The sequence below is a fragment of the Pseudonaja textilis genome, chromosome 3 (genome assembly GCF_049901715.1).
Source record: "Pseudonaja textilis isolate UNSWEBS1 chromosome 3, rPseTex1.2, whole genome shotgun sequence".
NCBI lineage: Eukaryota > Metazoa > Chordata > Lepidosauria > Squamata > Elapidae > Pseudonaja > Pseudonaja textilis.
In genome coordinates this window covers 148,812,344-148,837,595 of record NC_141992.1, presented here as the reverse complement: position 1 = coordinate 148,837,595, position 25,252 = coordinate 148,812,344, and positions in this window count along the sequence as shown.

Here is a 25,252-nt window from a genome sequence, read left to right as displayed (position 1 = left end):
TTCACAAAGGACATGTGATATCCTTACTTGACTCAAGGTGTTTTGCTTAACTATGGCAATTGGAAGTGCCAGAATTTCCTTTGCTAAATGTAAATTGTGTTTTATGATCATATTGCCTAATAAAGCATATTCCAGTCCCAATTACTGTTGTTAAGTAAGGACCATGTATAGTATGAAAGAAGCAAATTAAGGTGAATTGGCCATGTTAAGAATTGTGAATAAAGATCAAGCAGAAAAACAACTATATGAAGGAAGAGTGAGTAGTTCAGAAGGAAAGGACAGTCAAAAACTCTTGGCTGAATGAAATCAATGAGATCCTTAGAGAGAAACTTAAAGAATAACATTTAATGTATGGATTAATGTTGAAGCGGTGGAAACTAGAAGGATTTACAAATATAGAAGAATATGGAGAAGTATAGAGAAGGATGCAGGTCTTAGGTAGATTAAACTATATTTCTTTTTCTTATTGCATATCTTTAATTACTTTTGCTTATTATTTTTTAATCCTTTCCGCAGCTTTGCATAATATTTCTTATTATAAAAGGGATAGGCATGATGAGTATGTTTGTTGTGGAGTTCTGCAAGCCATGTCAAATAATTCCATGCCATCATCATCATCATCATCATCATCATCATCATCATCAGTACATCTTTAGTGAGATTCACAGCCTTTAGGGCTGGCTGATAGCTCAACAGCTCGAATCCTAACCAAGGATCTGTTCAGATAGCGTCAGAAGATATAAGCTGTTCCAAGTAGGGTTACTTATAAAGTAATTGATATCAACAAAGCACTATTGAAGCATTGCCTACTTTAAAATAGATGGTAACAACTATGAAGTGCACACTAGACATTGTTACCCATCATTCTAAGCTCTGCTTTATCTAGGCTTGTGAAATCAATCAGAATAGCTCAGTTTAGACATTATACTAACCCCAAAATAAACCAACTGTATCATGGATCAATGCACTGCCTAATTAATACAATTAGCTATTTTGCTTTTTAACAATGATGCAGAGGTGGTATTCAGCAGGTTCTGACCAGTTCTGGAGAACGGGTAGAGGAAATTTTGAGTAGTTCAGAGAACCAGCAAATACCACCTCTGACTGAAGATTTTACAATATCCTTCCCCCTGCCACGCCCGCCAAGCCACACCCACAGGACCGGTAGTAAATTTTTTTGAATCCCATCACCTGGACAAGGTATTTACATTGAAGACTGAATCCATGCATGCTATTAATGAAAATTATTTAAGTTGAAATACAATGTATTCTATTAATATCACTTTGTTCTGATTGGCTTCACAGCGCTTTAACAACTTCAAAGGGAATTAACAACTTTTAAAAGTGAGAATACTTCTATTTCTAGTAAATATGTATGAACATGTTTAATAAAGCAATTGCATGTAAATACAAAATTATTTGCCCTTTGCTCAATATCACTGATGTGTGATATAAAATTTATTCAATTAATGAAGAAAATCTGTGATAGCTTTAGATGTTGGCTATTTAAATGGAGGGTCTAATGATGCAGTCAAGTTGTGCTGTGGTAAAGTATGAAAGTAGATTCACATATAATTTCATTTATTTATTTATTTAATTTATATCCTGCCGCCGCCTCCTCCTCCTCATTCTTATTCTTTAATCCTTAGTGAGATTCACAGCCTTTGGGGCTGGTTGGTAGCTCAACAGCTTGAGTCCTAACCAAGGACCTAGGAACTGTTAAGGTAACATTGGAGGATATAAGCTGTTCTAAGCAGGGTGGTTTTTTGTAGAATCATGGTATTCAAGTCTGATAAATTCAGAATTTCTAAATAGCTAGATAGCCCTTTAGGTATTGCTCCAAGGGCTCAAATTACAATTGGGATAACACATGATTTCTTTTTCCAAAGTTGTTGAACTTCAATTTGTAAATCCTGATACTTTGTGGGTTTTTTCCTTGCTGCGTGTCTACAATTTGTGCATCACCAGGTATTGCAATGTCAGTGAACCAACCTTTTTTCTTTTCAACTATTGTTATGTCAGGTTTGTTGTGGGCCAAATACCTTTCCTTCTGAATTCTGAAGTCCCACAAGATCTTGACTTTTCATTCTCCAGAACCTTTTCAACCTGATATTCCCAGTAGTTGTTACTATACTCAAATCCAAACTTTTGGAATTTTTTCTAGTGAATGATTTTAGCAATTTGGTTATGGTATTCTAAGTAGTCAGTTTGCGAAATTTTGCTGCATCCACTGATTAAGTGGTCAACTGTTTCATCTTTCTCATTACGGAGGCAGCATTTGCTGTTGGTGGTGACATGCTGAATCTTTGCCTTCATGCAATTTGTGGCTAAGGCTTGTTCTTGAGCAGCCAAAATAAACCCTTCAGTTTCTTTTATCAGTATTCCTGATTTTAGCCAATTTCAAGTAAGCTTTTGGCCAACTTTGCCTTCAATACTTTTCAGGTATTGGCCGTGCCTAGCTTTGCTTTTCCAATTTTTAATTCGCTTCTCAATTACTTCTTTTTTGTATTCAGCTTTTGACTTGGTTGTCTTCAAAAGGCCTCCTATATGTACTTCGTTAATCATTGGCTCTTCACTTTTCTGGATGTAGTCATTCAAGCTGTGTCTTTCTTCTTCTACAGTCTGCTTTACTTGTAGGAGACTTTGACCACCCTCTGCTCTCGATAGATATAATTGATCAACATCACTTTTACGATGCAAGGCATGATTCATAGCCATAAGCTTTCTTGTGTTTCTGTCCAAATTGTCCAGCTCCATCTGGGTCCAGTCAATTATTCCTAAAGAGTATTGAATTACAGGTATAGCCCAGGTAATTATTGCTTTTATGATGTTTCCACCACTCAATTTGGACTTTAAAATCTTGTGAATTCTTCGAAAGTACTTGGCTGAAGTTGATTCCTTGACTTAAATCAGAGACTTCTAAAATCCTTAAGTACTTGTAGCCTGCTTCTGGTTTCATTGCCTTTATCATTGGCAAGTTCTATTCCATCATCTTCTATGATCTTACCTGCTTTGATTGCCATTCTTGCACATTTGTCAATTCCAAAGTGCAAGCCAATACCCTGGCTAAATTCTTTTGTGCTTTCAATTAATTAATTCAGTTCGCATTTTGTTTTACCAAACAGCTTCAAATCATCCATGTACAACAAATGCAAAATTTTCAATCCTTTCTTTGCAAGTTCGTATCCACAGTTCACCTTCTTTAAAATGGTTGTCAGTGGTAGCATTGACAGAATAAATAACAAGGGTGAAAGGGAGTCACCCTGGAAGATGCCTCATTTGATTTCAACTTCACCCATTTCTTCTCCATTAGCCATAGCTTTGTTTTCCAGAAGTTCATTGAAATTTCCATAAATTTTCAAACGTTGCTGCTGATGCCAAAGATTTCCAGGCATTTCTTAATCCAGCTGTGGGGGACTGAATTGAATGCTTTCTTGTAGTCTATCCAAGCCATGAACAGGTTGGTTCACCTTTTCTTCGAATTCTTCAGAATTAGCTTGTCAGCCAGCAGCTGGTCTTTTATTCCTTTTGAGATTTTGCAGCGGCCTTTCTGTTCTACTGGGAGCAGATCTTTCCTTTTCAAGTATCCATAAATTTGATTTGCAATTATGCCAGTAAGAAGCTTATAGCTTGTTGGCAACCAGGTAATTGGTCAGTAATTTCCTGGATCATTTCCTTTGTCTTTCTCTTTCTGAATTAAAAAAGTCTTTCCAATTATTAGCCATTCATCATTTTCAGGTGTTTCTATAATTTGGTTCATTTGGACAGCAAGTCTTTCATGTAAATCTGTTAGTGCCTTCAGCCAAAAACCATGCAGCTCATCTGATCCAGGTGTGCTCCAGTTCTTTATTCTTCTTGACTGCTGTTGAACCATTTCCTTTGTTATTTTCACATCTTCCATTTTGGGCTTTCTCACTGAGGACTCAAATCTGTTTGATCCAGTTTGCATTTGTTTTGTGCTTCTTGTCATTTTTCCACAGCTTCTTCCAGAATTTCAGAGCTTTTTCTTTTCATTTGTTGTTACGCCTTCTTCCCTTTCCAGGTTCTTATAAAACTGGTGCTGATTTGCTCTGAACTGTGAGCTTTGTTGAAACTGGATTAATCGATTTTCATATTTCTTAATCTTTTCAGCAATGGCAACAACCCTCTGCTTCAGCTCTTCAATTACTACAGCAATCTCCTTGTTCTCCAAATTGTATCTTGCTGCCAAGCTGTTTTTGACCTGCTTGTTCTTTAGCTGGCCTTGGCTTAGATTCTTCAGGTTGCTCAAGTCTCCACGAAGTTAATTTTCAATTCCAACTGAATTTTCCACTTTGGCTTCCCCTTCTTGCCTCTTTGGCTCTTTTGTATTTTCAAACCCAATTCTTTCATGGTTATGTAGGCTGCTGCATACATCAGTTGTATTGTTATGGTTGAAGCGGAAGTATTCATTGACTGGTAGGACATTGCAATGTATGATGTTATATACTGTACTTAGATCGGATCAAAGGCGGAGTAGTTCTAGGTTTTTTAGGTCTAGAATTTCAAGTCTGGTGGCATAAGGTATTCTGCAATGAGTAGAGGAGTGGAGAACTCTTCTTGTGAAATATTTCTGGACTTTCTCAACTGTGTTAATATCAGATATGTAATGTGGATTCCAGACTGATGAGCTGTATTTGAGTATTGGACTAGCAAATGTTTTTTATGCTCTAGTTAGTAGTGTAATATTACCAGAGAAAAAGCTACATAAGATTAGGTTAACAACTCTTAACACCTTTTTGGCTATGTAGTTACAGTGGGCTCTAGCAGGTAGATCATAGAAATGAGTATTCCAAGGTCCTTGACAGAGTTTGGATCAGCAACAGGGTCTTGACTATTCAGCTTGTATTTTATTTTCTGATTTTTTTTTTGCCAATATGTAAGACAGAGTATTTATTTGTTGAGATTTGAAGTTGCCATTTGTTTGACCATTCTGATACACCGTTGAGGTCTTTATGAAGGGTAGCAGTATTGTCTGTAGTATTGAATAGTTTTATATTGTCAGCGAAGAGAACACAGTTGCTCTTAATATGAGCACAGAGGTCATTTATGTAGAGTATGAAGAGAGTTGGTCCTAGAACACTGCCTTGGGGATACAGAATTTGACAGGACATTCCCAATTTTGACCATTTGTTGTCTATTTGACAGGAATGTTTCTATCCAGTTATGCAGGTGTCCAGAGATACGATAAGATTTTAGTTTTAGGAATAGTTTGTCGTGTACCACCGAATCAAAGGCTTTACAGAAGTCTATGTCTTCTAGGCAGTGACCTCATTACTGGATGTCCAATCAACTATCCAGGAAAATAGCATGATGAGTTTGTTTGTTGTGGAATTATGTAAACCTTGCCGAACAATCCTATGCTAGCCTTATATTCAATGATATTAATAACGGATCCTTAATATTCAAAACAAAGCATAGCATAGGGGCTGGCTATCTAAAGGGTTAGGGTTAGGTTAGACCATTTATCTTTTGTGACTTCTGTTGATCTGTATGATCAGACAGAATTGGCACATACACCGAAAAAGTTTCACCAGGTGGGTTCTAGGAAGTGTGCCTTCTCTAGCAAAACACCTGTCCTCTAGAATGAGATACATTTAGCTAGGGGTGGGATTCAATTTTTTTAACAACCAGTTCTGTAGGCGTAGCTTAGTTGGTGGGAGTGGCCCACTCAATATCACTCACATCGAGGCGCGCATCTCCTTGCCTGGCCTCTCATGACTGTGGGGATGCTCCAACAGTCATAAGTGTGAAAAATGGTCATAACTCACTTTTTTCAGTGCCATTGTAACTTTGAATGGTCACTTCACACAAGCAAAGTACCAGCAAAGGAGGGAAAAGAACTCCAGAGAAGTTCCTGAGACAGGAAGTCTAGTCCTGCCAAGAATATAATAAGGGTTAATGGAGAGGCAGTTTCTGTAAGCAACCCAGAATGTTTCCTTCCTGCCTTCCTTACAGGATCAGGCCAGTAATTTCTTCTAACAACCGGTTCTCCAAACCGCTTAGAATGTTAACAACCGGTTCTAGCGAATATGTGCAAACTGGTAGAATCCCACCCCTGCATTTAGCCCTCACCCTGGTCATGTTTGAAAAAAATCTGAAAACCTGGTTCTTCAGATAGCCTGGGAGCAAGTCCTATGTATGTGTTTGGTTGTATTTAAAGGTTGTTTTTTTATAATATTTGGGTGAATTTTAATTGTTTTGTTTTAATTGTATTATATGATTGTTTTTACACTGCCCAGAACTCTTGTAGAGTGGATGGCCTTATCCATTTATAAAATAAATAAAATAAAATAAATCATATCTTTTAAATGTCATATGTAACAGGAATTTATAATGGAGTAGTAGAAATTAGGCCTGAGAAGATACGGCTTATTGATTTCATCATTGCCCTATAGATGACTTAGTCTCATGTCCTGTTCAGGTTTAATAGAATTTCTGAAACTAATTATTCTGAACTGAATATTTTCTTTAGAGATTACTCGTATAATGCATACTTACCAATAATTTGTAAAAAGTGGGAAATACATTATATATAAAGAAAAATACAAGTATTCTGCATTTATTTCAGTGCCAACAATTAGGCACCAAATCAGAAATTTTAGTATATTTAATAAATAACTTCAAGTTAATATATATTAAAACATCAGAACAAGATTAGATGTTTCATAAATGTTAAGAGAGATAATTTAATTTCTAAGCATCTAGATAATCTGATGTATCTCATCATAAAATTTAACATTATTTTCCTTTTGTATTGAAATACACAAAGCATCATCCTCATCATCAGTATTATAGTGTTTCTTAAAATCAATCTACTATTAATTAGGAAAGTTTTTGAAATGTCTCTTTTCAGTGTGTTCTTAAATAAAAGTGCCACTTAGGAGCCCTCTTCTTACTCAAGATGGCATACGTAGGATTGTTACAATAGAGGAACAGATGGCATTCTTTCCAGTGGAACTAATAGCAACCTCAAACATTATTGCCTGCTTTGTTTCATATTTGTGGTATGCAATTTAAAAAAGTGTTTAAATTCCACAAAAATGACAATATGATGCTATTGTCAATTGAATGTCATGGCTTAATTGTTTATGGATTTTATAAATCATTATATTGTTTATGACTTATAGCAATCAAAGTCTAAAATGAAATGTTGGTTCCTTGAACTTGAATGTAATTGTTAATATACAATAGCTATTAATTATAGAACCTAGATAGAATAACAGTAGATTTGGATACCATAAATAGTTATAATTATTGGAAAATAGCTTCAGGATGATAGCCATTATAATTTTTACAATTATTTTAAATGTTTTATGAAATTATTCTTTCAATGTATTGTGATGTAGCAATCATTTTACTAAGTTTGAATGGTTGTATGTTTCTGAACAGTTTGAAATTAAAATGTCTACAAATAGAGATTTTATCTACTGGTGTTGTTCTCCAAGCATCTTCGCCTGAGACTAATTAATTTTTTTTCTGTTCCTGCTAATCTTTTTCAATACTATTACTAAAATAACATTATTACTTTTTAATATTAATGTTGAATGTCTTTAGGTTCAAAAGCATTTTGCTGAAGTTTGTTGGAATATTGTAATCAGATAATTTGGCAGGTCATCCACAAGAATGGTTCCCCCCAAAATGATGGAAGTGGTCATAACTGTGTGGTCAAAAGCCTATCTCCTTTTTACATGCAAATACAAAGGAGTGGGACTTTGAACATGTGGTCATGACTAGCATATTGAATTTTCGGAACCGTCTGCTACTGATAGAACTCATTGTTAATTAAGTTGTTATGATATGTACAGAATAACCCTTGAGTAACAAGGATATGCACATGGAAACATTTATGAGAGTAGTTATGAATAATTATTCAGCCACACACAGCCATACACTGAACTGAGTTAAAGTTTACTTTAAGAAATAGCACAGTCCAATAAACGGTCCAGGTCATATACGTTTTACAGTCCAAGGAATATCTAATTACAAAGTCTTTTTTACCGGTTGCCTTTTCCATTTCCAATAAACCAAATTATCAAAGTATAAGCACAGCATAAACCTTAGATAGCAACAGAATGTCAGAGAGACATAATTTCAGAGATACAGAATATCAGGGATAGAGCATGTCAGAGAGAGCAAGCCATGATCTCTAGCTTCTTCTTATGGCAATTCACAATACAATCAACCAATCAGTAACTTTATCTTAAAGCTACAAACATACGTTGTTGGTTTATATATTGCCAACCCAACTAATTGGTGGACAGATTCCTAACATTCTCCCCTTTGGGTAGGTCAATATATAATACATTACATCTTTAAACCATAATTCTCACAACACTCTTTATGCTTAATTGCACCTTGAGCTTTCATGAAATGATCTGCAATATTATGTTCAGTCATGCAATATTCTAACTGAATTAATTTATTTTGAACACACTGTCTAATGTTCAGATATCTCAAATCAGTATGTTTAGACCTTGTTTTAACAGCTAAATTAGTAGCCATACTAATTGCAGATTGATTGTCTTCATAAACAATAAACGGATCACGTACAGTAATTCCAATATCCTTCAACAATTGCTTATAATATATCAATTCTGTACACATTAAAGATAAACATGAGAATTCCGCTTCCACAGTGGACAAACCAATATATTGTTGCCTAATAGACTTTCATCCTATCAAAGCATTACCCAACATTACTACTATACCTGATGTTGACTTTTGAGTCATTGAGTCAGTAGCAAAACTTGCATCAGCATATGCAATTAACACTAATTCATTACTTGGTTCTAAATATAATGAATAATTGATTGTGTGTTTTAAATACCTAATTATTCGCTTAGCTGCTTGCCTTTCATTTGGTTTAGCATTATACCTAGCCAATTGGTTTACACTGTAAGATATATCTGGTCTAGACCAATTATTCAGATATGATAGACTACCGATTAAGGATTGATATATTTCCTTATCAAACATAGGACTTTTGATATCACTATGTGTAAATTCCTTACTCATTGGTGTCTTAGCAGTTTTACAATGCTCCATGTTATAGTGTTTTAATAATTGGCTAATCTTCTTGGCTTGTGAAATTTTAAAACCTTTATTCATTTTCACTATATCAAGACCCAAATAATGCTTAAGCAAGAAAGAATGATATAAACTTGATGCTACTCTTGAGAAAAATCAGATCCTTTTCTTGTAGCTCTTGTAAAGTCCTTTTCATAAACTCCAAATAAGCTAACACCACCTTTTATACGACGGGCTCTAAACAGTTTATGTGTAAGGTGTATGTGTGCACCCACACTATCTCAAACATAAATCCTCTTCAAAATGTCCCAATACCTAGCAGTAGATTCTTCACCACGAATATGGACTAACTGCTGATCACTCAGTGTCAGTCCAATTATACTAAGAGCCTTTTCATTATCCTGGTTAAAGTCAGCTATTTTCTTTTTATCTTCATCATGGGTCCCAAGCTGTTACATCCGGTGGACTATTAACTACAGTCCATAATCCGTCTTTATGCAGAAGTAGGCTGCACTTCATAGACCAGGAAACAGTTTGTTCCATCCAACCAGGTTATCTGGGATATACTGGTTGACTGTTCTTGTGCCATTGTTAGTTTAACAATAAACCGCAATCAGCTGGCTGAATATGAAACTGTATGTTCACACTGATTCTCAATAGCTCTCTGGGCCCATAACCAATGTGCTTTATAAAATGTTAAGTGAGCTAAAGAGGTAACTATATCCGTTGTAGAATTAATATGAGCAAAACATGAGTCCATGCCATCCCCAAGTTAGTTGATTGGTTTGACTGGTACATGTGTTGCCATCAGTGTTGGGCCACTCCTGTCCCTCTACTCCATTCAGACTGTGTGTAGAGTTCATTTGATGTTACTTGGTTGCCCATAACCCTTAACTGATATACAAATAGGTCTTTCCTAGATACATTTCTGTCGATATTCTTTACAGTATTTCAAACTCTACAAATAAGATATCATTGATCAATAGATTTGGACCCATGCAGATTTTGATCTATGCTGTATTATTGTAGATTAATATTACACTATACATGTATACATTCCATGTCATGTCACCCACATGGTATACAACAGATTATAATGCAAATTAAGTAAATCAATTCTAAAAGCAGCTAGTTAATTTTAAACTATCTCCAGTTTAGTGCCATGGGAGGAGCTACTAAAGGACAAAGAAAATCAAGCTATTATTTCCATTTTGCAATTTAAGAAGTTCTTAAGCCAAATAGTGAATTTTGTCATTTCTGTACACTTCTATACTTCTGTTTTGTTGAAAAAAAAAAGTCCCTGACCAAGTAAGCTAAGCAAGAGGAGCATACATTAATAATTAATTCATCACAAGCACTTTGTACATATCTCTTTTGCTTGTGGTCTCTATGAAAACAAGCAAAATAATAAAAACAGTGGCGAGATGAAAAGATAGGTCTTTGCTGGAGGAAAATCAATGAGCTTAAAATCAATGTGGAAGTTGTAAATGCTGTACCAAGCAGCTCTTTAATATATTGCCTTTTGAAATGCCAGGGAACATTTTTAAGCAGTGTTTTGTTTTTATTTATATGGACAGATAATGGAAGGAAAATAATCATGAAAGATTCAGGAATGCTTCTTGTACTTATTTATAGCCTCTTATTTTCTATATTCCAACATTCACTACCAGACGGCCAAATCTTTTTGCTTTCACACTATATTCATGCCCCTGCTTTCAGTGAAGATTTGTCATTGAGAATGAGCAGCAATATGAATTTTACAAAAATGGGCATGAATTAAATACCTGGTGCCATTGCCGTTTTAGCTGTATCACATTAGGCCTGTCAGGATATGTGAAAAACTGATAGCATTGTCCTCTGAGCAAGTCTCAGCTGTAGCTGATCTTATCTAGCTATACCTGAGTCCTGACCATGGCAGGTAACATGAATATGTGAGGGCAGCAAGTTGACTAGGATATCAGAATCACTTACTAGTGGATTTCCTTCCTAAATTGTCCTTGCATGCCAGAGATGGTATTCAGCAGGTTTTGACCAGTTCTGGAGAACCAGTAGCTGGAATTTTAAATAGTTCAGAGAACCAGCAAATACTATCTCTGACTGGAGATTTTATAGTATCCTTCCCCTGCCACACCCACCAAGCCCCGCCCACAGAACCGGTAGTAAAAAAATTTGAATCCCACCACTGCTGCATGCATGCCTGATCTTCATATGTTGAATTGCAAAGTATCACGAGAACTGTGCTATTGGTGTAGCAATATCGGCAACTGGGGGAATAGGAAATGGTCGCTCCATGCATTTTAAAGCCTTCATCTGCTCAGATCAATGCCTCATGATGCTTTTGTATCTAGTGTAATCAGAAGGGTTTTTTTATGTTCTCCCCCTTTCTCTTTAAGTTCTTGATGTATTGCAAATTTTATGCAGGGGTGGGCTTCAAAAATTTTAGCAAAGGGCTCTCTACCTGGTTGCTGGGTGGGCATGGCCATGGTGTAGCCTTAATCAGCCTCCTACACTAAGGTGGGGGTGCATTTTTGCCCTCCCTGAACTCTGGAGGATTTTCTCAAGCCTCTGGGAGGGTGAAAATGGCCTCCCTGGGCTCTGGAAGCTTTCTGGAAGCAGGAAATGGGCCCATTTCTGGCCTCCCCAAACTTCCGGGAGGCCTGTTTTTCACCCTCTCTGAGCCCTCCACTTACCTGCATCCAAACTGGGCCATGTGGGGACTCCTGGGAGGGGAGGGGTGGGCAGGGCCAGCCAGGAGTGAGTTTGGGGAGTTCTCTGAACTGCACAGAATATTAGTTAGGGGCTCTTCCGAACCCTTGTGAACCCCCAGCAGCCCACCCCTGACTTTATTTCCTTATTCACTGATCCAATTCCAGGAAAACATAGGTTTGAGGAAAAGAAAGATTTATGATGAACAATTGCAGGAATTGAGTATGTCTAGTCTAACAAAGACTAGGGGGTGACATGGCAGGAGTCTTCCAATATTTGAGAGGCTGTTGCTGAGAACTTATTACTGAAAGCTCCTGAGGGCAGGACAAGAATTAATAGATAAATACAACCTAGAACCAAGGAGAAATTTCCTGACAATGGGAACTATTAATCAGTGGAACAGCTTGCCTTTGGAAGTGGTGGATGCTCCATCACTGGAAGTTTTTAAGAAGAGATTGAACAGCCATTTGAACAGCCAGAATAGTATAGGGTCAACTGTCTGAGCAAAGGATTGGACTAGAAGACCTTCAAAGTCCTTTCCAATTCTGTTATTCTTTATTGGGTAAATCAGATCTTCTGCCCTTCCTTTGTTAAAATCATATATTTTGATACGTAAATATTTGACAGAAAATATCCTTATGTTTGTAAAGTTTACTTAACTTTGTAAAAGATTATTCAAATCAGTTGCATTCAGTTCAATATATGGAGCAAAACAAAAAAGCTTACATCATTCCATCACCAAACACGGCATCAGAAAAAGCTAATTTTATTCAATTTTTTTATATTAAGCTAACAGACCCCAGAGTTCATCCTCTAAGGCTAATGAAAAGAAAAGCTGGCTTAAAATTACTAAAGACAGCTAAACAAACAGAGCAAAACAAAGCCCTGAAACAATAATATTTCATGCTGAAAAATACTGAAGTAAAACACATTTTTTTAAAAAAGTCTTTCATTTACAGATGTTTGATCCAATTTAAGGATACTTAATAAGGGAAAGAAAGAATGATGGAGAGAAATTTCTAAGATTGTAGTTTTAGTAATTAATATTTTAACCAGAAATCTGATTCATGTTCTGAGGTCAGAAAGAGATATTGCAGCTCAGAAGGGTAAATAAAGGCCCTATGCCTAGCCATCAGTATTCAGTTTGTTAGTCTGCAAATGGATGATATCATCTGTGAAAAGTCATGCTGAATGCTTTATTTCCTCTTTGCAGACTCCTTGGAGAAAAAGCTTACTGAGTGACTTTTGCCTAACCAATATTTTTTTCTCTCTCTTTTATTCACTCAGCTTTAGCAATTTCTGGGGAATTTTGAAAAAATTAAATATGAAAAGAACTACAGAGATTTATTTGATGGGTTCAAGCCATCTTGAAATACTTGAAATGAGGAATGAATAATTCTTCATAAAGCAAAGGAATGAATAATTAGTTGTAGTGCAATGTCCCCAGTCTTGTTGGATCTCTCAGTGACATTCTTCTGGACTGCTTCTACGGGTTAAGATGGAAGGTATTGTTTTATGCTGATTTTACTCTTCTTGCATGAATAGATAGTGTGTGTTTAGGCTTCTAAGTTCTAGGATATTATAATACGGGATTCAAACATTTCCTATATCCTAATCAACATCTGCATGAAACTATGGAATGTGTCATTCAATAATTTGAAGTGCAATATTATTTGCAGATGATATCCAGTGATGCATCTCTGTCTGGTGCCACTTGGGAGATGTGATCTTCAACTAGATACTATCTAGTTGAAGAAAAATAGTTTAAGATAACCATAGCAAAACAAAACAACTACTGGTTCAGAAGCCAGTTGAATCCGGAACAATATCAACTTTAGTTCTTGATGGGGATGTACTCTCACCAAAAGAGATAGTGTACAACTTGGGAGTCTTCTTGATAGAGGTAATTGTAAGTTGTGCCAGGATGACGTTTGCCATGCTCTAACTTAATTATTAGTCATGGAAGACTTTATTTGATGACCATCTGAAAACTCAATTTATTGCAAAATGTGTCAACCTACAAGCCACATAACCAACTTGCCAGAGTTAATTAATTCTTAATCATAATCACATCTCCATATTTTTCTTCTTAAAGTACAATGCTTTCTCAAGTATCGTAGGTTAGCCTTACTAAGAGCATAAAGAGGTCATCAGTGGATGATGTCTGGACCCGGAATTAAATTAGATATCATCAATACATTTTCTATTAAATGATTTAGAAATAATTGATACCCATGTTTTTCTTTTCTCACTATGACACATTATGACATTTGGCCACTACTCTTGTGCAGAGGTGGGCTTCAAAAATTTGAGGAAGGGGTTCTCTGCCCAGTTGCTGGGTGGGTGTGTCCATGGTGGACATGTTCCTGCACCACAGCAGAGTGTGTGTGTGTGTGTGTGTGTGTGTGTGCTTGATCTCCCAGGCTCTGGAGGCTTTCCTCGGGCCTCTGGGAGGGTGAAAATGGTCTCCTGGGGCTCCGGAGACTTTCTGGAAGCTGGAAATGGGCCCATTTCCAGACTTTCCAAACTTCCAGGAGGCCTGTTTTTCACCTCCCTGAGCCTCCGTGCACGCCCTGCACTTACCTGCATCCACAACAGGCAGTGGGACTCCTGGGAGGGTAGGGGTAGGGTGGGTGGGGCAAGCCAGGAGTGGGATTTGGGGGGGTCTCCAAACTGCACAGAATCTTAGCTAGGGCCCACCCCTGCTGTTGTGTAATGAAAACAGTATTATGCATTTTTATATAGTTATCCCTTACTATTTATTATTTCAAGTTGTATCAATTGCCAATTGTAGATAATTGTTATTATATTTGAAGATATTCAAACATATCTAGTCTTAACTCAAAGCTAAACTTTGTCACAAATGAAATAATTATTCTTAAAACAAACCTGAGAAATATATTTGGTCTTTATCTTATTTTAAAATACACAGTATATGCATTCTCTCAAAGCCAGACCTGTGTATGTATGAAATATATCTCTAAAATACTTAAGTATAATGTAATTTTGAAATGTGTGAAATTGTATTGCATTTTCTTTTAATATATATTCATCCAGTTAAGTGTAGCATTGACAAAAAGCAAACTGCTGGACAAATGTTTGAAAAAAATAATAGCAAAAATGCTAGAGTTGTTAAAACCCCATTATGTGTCACGAAACGCAAGGATAAAAGAAGTGCTCATCATTATAATTCTTTCATTGACATGATTGTCCGGTTAGTGCATTAAATTATAGCATCAGGATAAAACTTCAGTTTGGTCCCCACAATGCTTGCTCTTACAAAGATTACACAGCAAGGGCCTATTGCTTCCATACTAATTAGATTGAATTATTGGGTTTCATCAAGAGTAGCTACAGAGAAGGAGGAACTACAATTTCCAGGAGATTTTCTGATTCCATTTTCTGCCTGTCTTGGAATTTCCTCACAAATAATTCATCTTGTTGTAATGGAGCTTAGGTCTGTAAAGGTGACCAACAAAATTATTTTGACTGGAAGTACGCTGTTTCTGTATGTATTTGTTCTAAAACTGGAAGAATGCAGGGTATTTAAAGACAACTGTGGAATATAATTTAATGATTAATTTGCAAGAATACTTTAGAGCAGGGCTGTCAAACTCCCGACCCATGGGCAGGATGCATCACAACCTGGCCACGCCCATGCCTGGTTTAACGAAGGGGGAAAAAGTCCTGACACATCTCATGATGCTGCTGTGATGATATAAGTTTGACATCCCTGCTTTAGAGCAGGGGTTGCCAACTTCTGGACCTCAGGGACCACCAAACTCATAATTTTAAATCCCAGGGACCACTAACCAGTTCTGTGGGTGTTGCCTAATTTGTGGGTGTGGCTTGGTGGTCATGTGACTGGCTGGGCATGACTTGTATGTAAATATTATAAATACTTATATAAATATTGAATTTTTATTTTAAAAAAGCAACTTTTACCCAAAATCAGGCAAAGCAGGCAGGCAAATTGAGTTGCTCACAGAATCACAGATTCATTCAGAAATCTATCTATCTATCAGTTTGTCACATAAAATTTGCTAGCAAGCAAACTCACAAAATTAACTCACAACACATCATGTATGTTAATATGTGTAAATATTGAATTTTTTATTAAAAAAAGAGCAATTTTTACCCAAAATCAGGCAAAGCAGGCAGGCAAATTGAGTTGCTCACAAAATCATTCAGTGATCTATCTATCTGCCATTGGCTGGCTCAGTCTCTCAAATTTGCTTGCCATGAATAATAGAACCTTCAGTGCTAAGGGAGATCCAGCTGTGCTTAAAAGCAAAGCCGAAGTTCTAGCTAGAAAGCAAGAAATTCAACCATTTCCTGCTTCCTAGCTGATCTAAATCTCCCGGCACAGCAGAACAGCTGATGGTCAGAAAAAGGAAAAATAGCAATTTAGCAGGCAAGTTTGCAGGGTAAGGAGTGAGTGGGCGGGGTGGGTTCCCGCAGGCCATGTGGGCTGCATAGCCTTGTGTTTCTGTGCAGCCTGGATTAATTGTTTTGGGTGTGTGTGTGTTCTGGGAGTGAGATTTCTCTGTGGCCCACCAAACTTTTCTCATGGCCCACTAGTGGGCTGCGGCCCACCAGTTGGCCACCGCTGCTTTAGAGAATACTAAAACTGGTGAAGGTTCAGAAAAATGATAGTTTAAATTATGAAAAGGTTGGAGCAATTTTCTTGTGATTGAAAACCTAAAACTTCTTTTAACAGAAGAATAGAGGTCTGTAAGTGTAGGCCTAAGACAGAAATTGAATTTATCTGCTGTTTAATGTTTTTACTTTTTCAAATGGCATTTTTGATTTAGACATTTGTAATTCTGTGTGGTTTTATTAGCTTGCATTGTTTTTGGATTATTTTTTGTTAATGAAAAGTGAATTAAGTACTTTATAAATAAATGATACTAAAAAGTAATTCATTGCATACTCAAGAAAGAGAAAGTAAACATTTAATGAAAATTAACTTACAGAAGACTTAGGAAATCTATGGCCTAACTTCCTCTTTGCAGCCCTGTGAAACCAGGTTCTGAGCATACTTCTGGACACCAATATTTCAAATTCCATTTTTAAAATAGTTTTCAGGTAGAAAACTGTATCATAAGAGATAAAAGAGGTATACAACAGTTAACACAAACCATCAAAATTGTCAACAACTTTGAATGTCACCGACATGTGTGAAGATATGGCTTTACTCACATTGTGTATGTATGGAGTCATAAGATGCAGTCATAGATATTAGTTTGGATTAATTTCAAAATGATTGAGTATTAATGCACGATAATTCTATCAAAAAATCTTTGATTTAGAGCTCGGGTGTCAAACTCGATCATGTCATGTGGTGTATTGTGACATATCACAATGTTTTTTGCCTTGCAGAGCTGGTGTGGGCATGGCCTCTGCATGAAGCATCTGGCCCACAGGTCACCAGTTTGACAGGCCTGATTTAAAGGCTGTGTTTTAGGAATCCAAGAGGCTAGAAGTGTGGTTGGAGGCTTTTGCTGAGATTCTGCTTCCATTTCCTATTTACAAGCATAATGATATCTCTGGGTATTTTGGAAAACAGAATCATAAAAATAATTATTAAATTAGGTTTAGTGCCAATCCATTTCTTTGGGACCATTTCAAATTATTCCCATAAATAAATGCTAATCAGTATAATAAATATCAAATAGAAGTAATATGGCTTGTTCACTCAGTAGATGCCTTTGTGTCAATTGTCATTTTCAAATGGTTTAATACTGTAATATAAAGAGTAATTGATTATATTGTAACTAGTCCATGTGTATTTAAGATTAAAGCTATCCTTGTTTAAGTTATTAAACAAGATTATTTCTATATGAGCCAAAGTTGTTAAAAGTGGCTTCTGGCTATTATTGCCAAGTAAATCTTCATAGATTACCGTATATCCAAACTGAACATCTGATCAAGTAGGCAACTTGTTTTCCAGAAATTTTTGAGTAGAAGCTTCTTCAGTCCCTTTTCCTGGTGATCCTTGTTCAAAGAGAACTGAAGTCTAATTCAAATTGATCAGGCAGCCTTTTAATGTTTTCAGAGGACCTGCTCTCCCATCCAAAACAGGTTGTAAATGTTACACCATGCCTGCAAGCATGGCAACCTTGAAAGCTCATTCCTTCAAAATGAGAATTGCATACTCTGAGGAGCATAGGGGTGTCAAACTTGCAGCATCATGTTGTCATCATATGATGCATCATGACTTTTTTCTCCTTTGCTAAACCGGGGGTTGATGAGGCCACCATATGATGCATCCAGCCTGCGGGCTGCGAGTTTGATACCCCTGCTATAGCATATAGTAAGTCAGGAGAGACTTTACCAAATAAGGATAATTGAAAACATCAATATGTGACTATGTTTATTAGAGAATACTTAGGACCTTAAATAATCCATCTACCCAGTTATGCAGGTGTATGCATAAGAATATTTACTGGAAATAATAACAGCCTCTGATGGATGTAAGCAGAAATATCGGTGTATTACAAAGTCAGGCCAGAAAGCTTAACAATACAAGAGGTGTAGCATCACATTACTACACAGAGCACAACTGATAATGAATCCAGAGTTCCATGTTCTAAAACAGAATGAAGATAACACCCTCCCAGGTGGTGATGATTTATTGAGGCCAAGTAATTGTTTATCTAAACACCCAAAGAGTGTCAATGGTAAGCTAGAGTAAGCTAGATATCTTTTGTAAAATCTGCAAATGAATTCTAAATCTCCATTTCAAGGTTGTTGGTAGAAAGTGTGTGGAGTGAGGTGGCATGTAACAGATTTTAAATCTGTTACTTAACAATGGAGGAAACAGATATGTTGTTGCTAAGTTTCTCATTATATTTTTATGCATGCTTATACATGCATGCTTTTTTTCTTGCACTGATTTGCTCAGCATAATCAACAGTACAATGGTACTGCGGATTTCTCATGAAACATACATGTGTACATGCATGTGTATAGAAAGCTTGATTAATATTATAGGCATCTATTATGTGATTTGAGCCCATTTGGAAAGAGAGTTGACACTAGGTTTTGTTACAATCCTTGGAGTTGGCTTGCTATTGTTGGCATCTAATTTCATGCTGAGAGATTTTGTAAGCCTTGATAAGCTCTGAGATGAAAGAATAAACTTTAAGGACAAAGATGTATAATATATTATTCTTACAGTGCTAGAGAATCTGGAACTGTAGATCATGGTCACTAGTATTTTGTTATGTTTCCTGACCCTTTTCTATAGATTCATGTTTATTCATCTCTTGATATCAAGGATGAACAACCCACTGCTACAGATTTGCATGCACTATCCAGGATCTTTTCTACTATCATATGAGGTTGGTATGTATTATCAAGTTGCAGCATTTTCCTAATTTTTAAGGTTTGTATGTCAGGTCTAATCCTTGCATACGACCTCTAGGGAGATGTAGACTAAATTAGAAATGAATCTAGGACAACTTGGCCAACTTGCTATGGCCAACTCAATGCGGGACAGCACATCATTGGACAATTTGCCAAAAGGCAAGAGATACACTAATATTGAATAAATGGTGGAATAGAAACTTTAAAGAAAGGATGCAAAAGGAGGGACAAAATGAAAGGTCAATAACAAAAATTAAAATATTTTTAAAATTATTTTAAATACTTAAATTGAATTGTTGAATTGCCCTGTAGTGAGTTGTCCTGCCATGAGTTGGCCATGACAAGATGGCCACACCAAGTTGTCCCATTCCAATTAGGAAGTTGGAACCCATTCCAAAAGGTGGCCCTGGACAGCCTCTTCTGTAGTATTGCCAAGAAAACTGCATGGGTGTGTTCATTTAGTCACTAGGAATTGAATTTGTCTGAAGGGCACTTTAATAAAAACAAAAAAATTAATTGACCATAACTACTTCTTTTTTTTAAAGAAGATATCTGAGAAAAGAGAGAAAATCCTTCCCACAGCCCTGCAAATATAAGTGAGTCTCCAGCCATCAAAAGATTTGATCTCACTTTGTGCTTTACTTTTTCACATATGGCTTATAACTTTTAAGAATGTAACTGAGCGCAGTACTGATGTATCATTTTGGAGTTAAAAACAGAGGATGATTGAATGTGAAATAATTCTAGGAGCAAGAATATTCATTTATTTTACAAATATCACAGTCATGGAAGAAATGAAATAGCCTGGTGTAACGGGGAGTGCATACATGCACAGGAAATGTTTGTCAACTACTCCAGCTTTCTCAAGTTGTGGGTCTCTGTCTTTCTCCCACAAATCTTACTATTGTAAGCTCCCATAGTTTTTGGTTCAGTTGGTCTCCATGTTGTTACTATCCAGTATTTACCTTACTATACTTCTTTGTAAGATTTTATGCTCCCATTTTTATTGCCTTCTTTGTAGCAAAAAAAAAAAGTGACTGAAATGTATGGTAGATAAAATTACTAGTAATAATATTATTGATATCAATCAATCAATCATTCAAAGGAGATGTCATTTATTATGTAGATTAAAGTCAAGGAGCTAATTGAGAGTTGAATATGATGGTAGAGAGGAAAAAGGGAAATCAAAATTCTATAGGCTTTAACTCACAGCTAATCTACATGAAAAACATACAAAAGAGGACTAGGAGAGTAAATAAACAGCTCAGATAAAACAATAAAGAAAGAAAAAAAAGATCCTAATCCACAGTTATCTCCACATTCCTGAGGATTCCTATTTTCTTCTGATAGTTCAATTCTTTTTCAGGCTTGGTTATTTTTTTCTTTTACTTAAAACATTATATTTTTTACTGATTCTGTTAATGCAGCCTTGTGATAAAGTATGAATGTTTCTTGTCTGGTTTACCTGACAGGGTTGATATCAATTTTGCATGTTTGCAAGAAATCTCCTGCCACTTTAAATAGCCTGATCAAAAAGGATGGTGCCTTCCTAAGTTTATTTTTCTGACCATTAAGCACTTGCAGGCTCCTCTCTTGTCTGATCATTTTCTAGACAGCATCTCTTCCTCTTGTCCCACATACCATTATAGAAAGGAACTTAAGAATTTCAGAGAGCTGTTAGAAGAGACAAGAAGCAGCATTACAACATGTGTTAAGACACTGAAAATGGAAACAGACATGGAAAACAAGGAAAGTTTTTCAAAAGACCTCTGAACTCAGAAGGAGAATCAACTTTGCATTGGTATGCTAACGGATAGCAACACAGACATTAATCGATTCAAAGGAGATCAAAGAAAGATGGGAGAAATATACAGAAATGCTATACAGCCGAGAAGTCAACATCCAAGGTTCAAGAACTTCTAGTGATAGATGATGAATCACTAGGTAGTAACCAGAGTGCTGATAGATGATGAATTAGATCAGCGCTCTGGTTACTATCAAGTTGGTAAGTTGATAAAATACCCTTTGATATATGATAAGGAACAAAAGAAGAATTAGCTCAGTTTCTAATAAACTATATCAGCAAATCTGGAGTACAATACAGTGCCCAACTATTTGGTTGATATCAATCCACATTCCAATACCAAAAAAGAACACTTAAGAAAGTGTACAAACTATTGTACAATACTCTTAATTTCATATTCAAGACAATAATGCTCACAAATAGCTTACAGTACCACATGAAAAAAAGTGCTAATGTTCAAGCTGGTTTTAGAAAAGCACAAATAGAGCAGCCATGAAGGCCTTGGAAAAGATTGACATGCCACGATGTGTTTATGCCTCCAAAAGTCATATTCATGCAAACAATGGTAATCTTTGTCACACTCCATGGAAGCAAAAGTTGGACTTTACAGAAACATGATAGGAAGAGTATTTATGACTTTTAACTTTGATACTGGAGAAAATTACTGTGAATATTGTGGACAGAAGACAAACTAATGGATCATTGAATTAATCAATCCAGAGTTTTCATTTAAGGCACAAATGATTGGGCGCAAATGATACTACATTGGAAGCATTATGTAAAAACCCAACTCTCCAGAAAGGATAAAATGAAAGGAAAGAGAAGAAGGATAGACAGCAGCAAAGTGGATGGACTAAATTACAGTAGTGATGGGTGCCTTCTTGGGAAACCTAAAAGTTAGGGATAGATTGTTGTGAAAAAAAATCAATGTGGTTGCTAGGAATAAAAAAATGAATCAATGACACATAATGAATCAATCATTCAGTCATAATAAAATGAACAAAGAATAAAAAATATTGGATGCCAATAAATTAACCAGGACATTAGGTGTACAGCTGAACAGATATACAAATTTGTTTGAAAGCACTGCATATGAAAGTACAAAAAGTAGCATGTATTAGTGTGTTCCACTAGCTTCTTTGGGTGTGCAGGTAAACATTAATGCCATCCCAATGGGAGAACATGTTCTCTCAGGTTCTAATTCCAATATGATATACTTGACATTGTACCCCTTGACATCTTACAGATGAGTTCTGAAGATGAACTTTCAGAACCAGGATGGGTTGTCCTAAGAATAGCAAGAGATTCTGATTCTGATACAGAGGAAAAACTACTGAGTTACACCACATGAAAGTCCCTCTGGGTTATGCATCAGAAGGCCAAGAAGTACCTGGCTTCAGAGAAAGAACTTTATTCGTTAGCTGATCCTTGTTGCTGAACAGAATGATGACTTAGAATAACTTTAAATTTAACATCGCCTGGGCTAAAATGGAAATTTTGGAACTGAGATATAAATATATTTATTTGAAATGTCTGCTTTACCATGATATTCCATTATGTTTGCCAGATCTTATTCTTCATCTTCCTGTACTTAGCTCTGCCTTCTAACTAAGTTTTTGCCTCCTAACTGTTCTGTTCAGTTAACCTCTGAGTTCTCCAGTACTGAATCCTGAATTGTTTATGATTACCAATATTTTTTTCCATTTGTCAAGTGACTAGTAACTCATTAAATTATTTCTGAGTTGCACATTTGGCTCTACTTTATTCCAATGGGATTGTTGCTTGCCTAAAGTAGGACAGCATGCAGTATGAATGTCAGGTTGGCAGAGACCTTAAATTCACAGAAACTTCCACATGAGCAGCACTAATGACAGAGTTTCTTCTTACATGAAGCCTTGATGAATTTATATGTCTGAAGACTGGATGGACATTTGTATGTTAAGGAGAGAAATGACATTGGATGTCAAGGAGAGGAATAACATTGGGAGAGAAGGCTACTCAATATGACCCCCAAACCATCTGCATCTTGATTAACATATTATTCCAGTACCTGAAATGGCTGCTATTATAAAACAAAGCCATAAGTAAATATGACAGGAGAACCTGAGATGCATAAATGGATTTTGTGTGATAAAAAAAGTATAAAACATGATGCAAATCAATCAACAGTTCAGAATAAAAAGGAAAAGGAATACATTTTCCAAAAATGCCAACATTCTTCTGCATCAATAATTTTTGCTGGGTACTTGAAAAAGTATAATATATTTATGAATGTGAAGCGACAGTCTGATGGATATTTCTTACTTTTCTAATGTGACTATCTGACAGCAAGGAACCAATAATATCTGCTGTTTCCATTTCTGCTTGAATAAGGTCATCAATCCATCCACTTTTCTTCATTGATTTGCCTGAAGTGCTCAATGCTGTCATTTCAATATGAAAGCCATTATATCTAATCACTAGACAGTACTAAAATGCAGGGTTTTTTGTCCAGGATATATATAGGTAGCATTCTCTTTTCATGCTATATGAAGGATGGCCATGTCAGGGCTCTTATTATTATCCACAGGAACACCAAGGCATTACTTCTCTACCAAGTAACACTAAGAAGAACAAGAAACTGGATTTTTACAGAACAACAAATTTTATTCAAAATTCACTTTATTACAAATATCCTAAAAGTTGTTCAGACACAAGACACAATCAAAATGGAACCATGACATAATTACAACATAATAGATGAAAATAGAGAACCTTGAGGTATTGATAAATATGGAAATATAATGGATTTTTAGGCTGTGCTTGATAAAAGGCTTTTCAAAGAAGTTCTTGGAATTATTTTTAACCACATTTTGCTATTAGTATGTTTACTGAGCTTCCTATGTTACAATTGGTTACAAACACATATATTTCCATAATTTGTGAGTCTTTATATTGCTAAGAAAAGATAATATTTTGTAATGTCAAGTTCAGGCTCTTAAGTATGACTAGTTTAGCTTAGTTTCATATTACGAAGAAAATTAGGAGATATGGACATCTCTTGGGGGACTGCCAATGAAGCTAACGAATTATGATGATGATTTGATTCTTACATTATAATACAATTACTCACAATACCTCCTACTTTAAACAATACTATATTAAGGATACTTAAATTTTGCATACAAGATGATCGGAATTCATTTTGTTATATATAAAACCTAAAATTCTACCAGCCTTGATAAAAAACAATGATCTCTCAGTTTTTCAGCATGTGAGTCCTGTTAGAGATTTTCACTATACGGAAAGGAAGAAGTTTAGCACCACTTTCTGATCTTCAGACTTTTTTAAAAATAGAGTAGAATGCATTAAAAAGGCTCTGACCCTGTTGGCCTTTCATAAGGCCCTAAAGATTTTGGTTCTGGACTGGATCTTGAATATTTGAAGGGATCTGTTCACCACCCTGAGTCACTTGTTAAGATGGGCAGCTACATGAATAAGTTAAATAATAAATAAAATTAAGAAGGGCATAAATAGGTGTGTGCTAATTTGTCTTTATTGGTAGAAATCTGGAAAGAATTGCTTTAAATAGAAATAAAATTTATCTCATTGTGGATTTGGAATTTGCTTAGAGAAATATTTTTCATTTGAGATTGAGTAATTATACCATTTTTGGTGAAACAAACTAATAGTCTTCTGCTGAGGTGTTGTGCAAAAATACTTTCCAAAATTCCAAGTAGGTAGTACCACTGGTAAATCAGGGAATTGAGTGGTAGGTTGGGGAAAAACATGATGGAATATATCACAGTACACAGTAGTCCCAAGTAAATGTGTTTTCAGTATTGATGTTGACTATATGCATTATTAGTTTTCAAATGTTGTTTCATCACTGTTAACATGGAAATGTACATATATGAATGAATGAATGAATGTTTGGAGGCCTATTGATGACTAGAAACCTAGTCATTAAACCTAATGCAAATAGTTCTTGCTTAACCTGACTAGCTTAACCTGCTTAACCTGTCTAAACCTAACTGGAAACAGAATTTCTGTCCATGAGGTGAAGCAGTAGTTAAGCATAACATCATATGATTTTATTGCTTAGAAGAGAGATGGAGGGAGTTAAATGGGTGAGCAGAGATGAAGTGAAGGTGAGCATGGCAGGGTAGGAAAAGCGTAAGGCCCTCCCCTAATGATAGCGCAGTCCTAGCCTTGGGTCTATAATCCTAGTTGCAGTCACACTATCACACCTCACACTTCTCCTATCTGGACATGATCATCTCCACTTCATCTTATCCCCCACCCCCCGCACACAATTCCTTCAATCTCTGCCTGTTGATTGCC